This window comes from Petaurus breviceps, unplaced genomic scaffold (genome assembly GCF_028583685.1).
Source record: "Petaurus breviceps papuanus isolate PSGF00001 unplaced genomic scaffold, PetGlider_PUasm1.0 79, whole genome shotgun sequence".
Taxonomy (NCBI): domain Eukaryota; kingdom Metazoa; phylum Chordata; class Mammalia; order Diprotodontia; family Petauridae; genus Petaurus; species Petaurus breviceps.
In genome coordinates, this window is record NW_027186523.1 from 17,773,678 (window position 1) to 17,776,818 (window position 3,141).

At 38.4% G+C, this 3,141-nt stretch overlaps 1 pseudogene; it reads left to right on the forward strand.

Moving 5' to 3' along the window:
• Window positions 1-1,247: 1,247 nt before the first annotated feature.
• Window positions 1,248-2,498, forward strand: LOC138175751 (bifunctional phosphoribosylaminoimidazole carboxylase/phosphoribosylaminoimidazole succinocarboxamide synthetase pseudogene; annotated as a pseudogene).
• Window positions 2,499-3,141: the final 643 nt, after the last annotated feature.

The window sequence follows — 3,141 nt, forward strand, 5'->3', positions numbered from 1 at the left end:
ACAAAATTCTTAAAGTATCCAGGGGATTTACTTCCCAAAGCACACAAAAGATTTGTATAAATCCAATTATAAAATGCTCCTTAAAGAAATAAAGAACAACTTAAAAAGCTGGAAGAATATTCAATACTTGTGGCTACGCCATGCCAATGTAATAAAGGTGACAATACTTCCAACATTTAACACCATATCAATTAAATTACCAAGGAAATACTTTTCAGAACTTGACAAAACAACAATAAAATTCACTTAGAAAAATAAAAGAATATCTAGGGGAATGGATGACAAAAAGTAGGGATGAAGGGGGTAATGATATTTCAAAAATTCAAATTAAATTTTAAAGCAGCAATTATCAAAATTATCTGGTATTAGCTAAAGAACAGAAGGATAGATCAATGGAATGGACAAGGAAGGGAGATTCAGAAATAATAGAACGGGGGGGGGGGGCAGAGACAAGATAGCAGTGTAAAAGCAGGGATTTGCTTGAGCTCACAAACCCCTCCAAACAACCTGTAAAAAATGACTCTAAATAAATTCTAGGGCTGCAGAACCCAGAAAACGACAAAGTGAAACAAATCTCCAGCCCAAGAAAGCCTGGAAGGTCAACAGGAAGGGTATATCCCAGTATATTGCACCGGGCTGGGAGTGGAATGCAGTCTGGTATGGACTGTACCGGGCACAGATGTGCCTAAGTAGGACACAGGGAATCACTGGCAGCTGTGGAGATTTCCAGACTTCTTTAACCCACAAACACCAAGAACAGCGTGGAAGGTCAGTGGGGGAACTCTGTGAGACCTGGGTGAAAGAAGAGGATATGTCCAGCTCCAGCCCAGGGGCCGCTGGGGTGGCAGTGGGAGCAGAAGAAAACAAAGTCAAAGCTCCTACATCAAAAGCCTCCAAGAAAAATGTGAATTGGTCACAGGCCATGAAAGAGCTTAAAAAGGATTTTGAAAACCAAGTAAGAGAAGTAGAGGGAAAATTTGGGAAGATTAAATGAGAGTGATGCAAGAAAATCATGAAAAATGAATCAACAGCTTGCTAAAGGAGACCCCAAAAAATACTGGGAAAAAGTACCTTAAAAAATAGACTAAGGGGATAGCTAGGTGACACAGTGAATAGAATACCGGCCCTGGAGTCAGGAGGACCTGAGTTCAAATCCAACTTAACACGTTCTAGCTGTGTGACCTTGGGCAAGTTTCTTAACCCCAACTCCCCTTCAAAAAGCAAAAAAATAAAAATAAAATTCTCCTCCCCAGGTTCCTGTCTTCATGTTAGCCACTGCTACCACCAGAGAAATGTCAACCACCAAAGTACTGAAGATTGGTAAGAAGCTCTATGAGGGTAAAACAAAAAAAGTCTATGAATTATTGGTTAGTCCCAGGAAAGTTCTCTTGCAATCTAAAGACCAGATTACAGCAGACAATGCAGCTAGAAAAAAATCACCTGGATGGAAAAGCTGCAATCTCAAACAAAATTACCAGCTGTATTTTCGAGTTGTTACAGGAAGCAGGTATCAAAACTGCTTTCACTAGAAAATGTGGGGAGACAGCTTTCATTGCACCACAGTGTGAAATGATTCCAAATGAATGGGTATGCAGAAGAATTGCAACTGGCTTCTTTCTCAAAAGAAATCCTGGCATCAAAGAAGGATACAAGTTCTACCCACCTAAAGTGGAATTGTTTTTCAAGGATGATGCCAACAACGATCCACAATGGTCTGAAGAATAGGTTATTGCTGCAAAATGGTGTTTTGCTGGACTTAACATAGTTAAGACTGAAGTGGATATCATGAATCATTCCACACAGGTTATTCTTGAATGACTGGAAAAATCCTGGTTACCTCAAAACTGTACACTGGTTTAAAGAAATTATTCTTGCTGATGTTATCGATAATGATTCCTGGAGGCCCTGGTCATCTGGTGATAGAACCCAACAGAAAGACAAAAATACCAGGACTTTAAGGAAGTGATTCCTGAAGGCCTCTAGATGGTGAAGAAAAACTATGAATGGGTTGCAGAAAGAGTGGAATTGCTTCATAAAGTGGAAAGTCCATGCAGAGTTGTGGTATTGATGGACTCAACTTCTGACCTTGGTCATTGTGAAAATATTAAGAAGGCTTGTGGAAACTGTGGAATTCCTTGTGAACATCTGCCCTTAAAAGACCAGATGAAACTCTAAAGATTAAAGCAGAGTATGAAGGAGATAGTGTTCCTACTATATTTGTGGCAGTCGCTGGCAAAAGCAATGGTTTGGGACCAGCAATGTCTGGTAACTCTGCATATCCAGTAGTCAACTGTCCTCCACTTATGCCTGATTGGGGAGCTCAGGATGTGTGGTCCTCACTTCGAATTCCTAGTGGTCTTGAGGGAGCAGCTCAATTTGCAGCTCAGATATTTGGATTAAATAACCATTTGGTGTGGGCAAAACTTTGAGGAAGCATATTAAACATATGCGTTTCCTTGAAGTAGGCAGATAAGAAAATCAGAGAGTGCAGTTTATAAGAAGAATGCAGTGCATTTTTAAAAGTGGAAAACAAAAAGATTCTAATTTAGCTTCAAAAAGCATTACCAATCAGGCAAGAGAAAAGATTCTAAACTAATCAGAAAAATACTAGTAACATTTCTTACTTGATTTTGTGTTCATGGTCTAGCAACATGTGTGTGTATCTTCATCTTTAATATGTATATTCTTTTGCATGAGAAATTTTGTAATCCTGTCTAGAAAATGTTTTTATGATCTGTTATCCAATGTCTAGTAATCACCATGGTGTATTATCAGTGATATGCAATTCATATCTTGAGATATAAGATAAAGTGTTATTTCCTATCATAGAGCTAACTCTCTAAAATTACTTCTAGACTTTGCAAACACCCTAAATGTATAAGTTTAAAGCAAAATCTTGGAAATGATGGCAAGAGCTATGGCTTTATCTCCTGCTTTACATTACAGTCAATTAAAATCTCTTATGTCCATGAAAAAAATAGACTAACCTAAATGGCAAAAGAGGTCCAAAAAGCCAATGAGGAGAATGCCTTCAAAAGCAGAACTGGCCACATGGAAAAGGAGGTCCAAAAGCTCACTGAAGAAAATAATTCCTTAAAAATTAGAATGGAGCAAATAGAAGCTAATGACTTTATGAGAAAT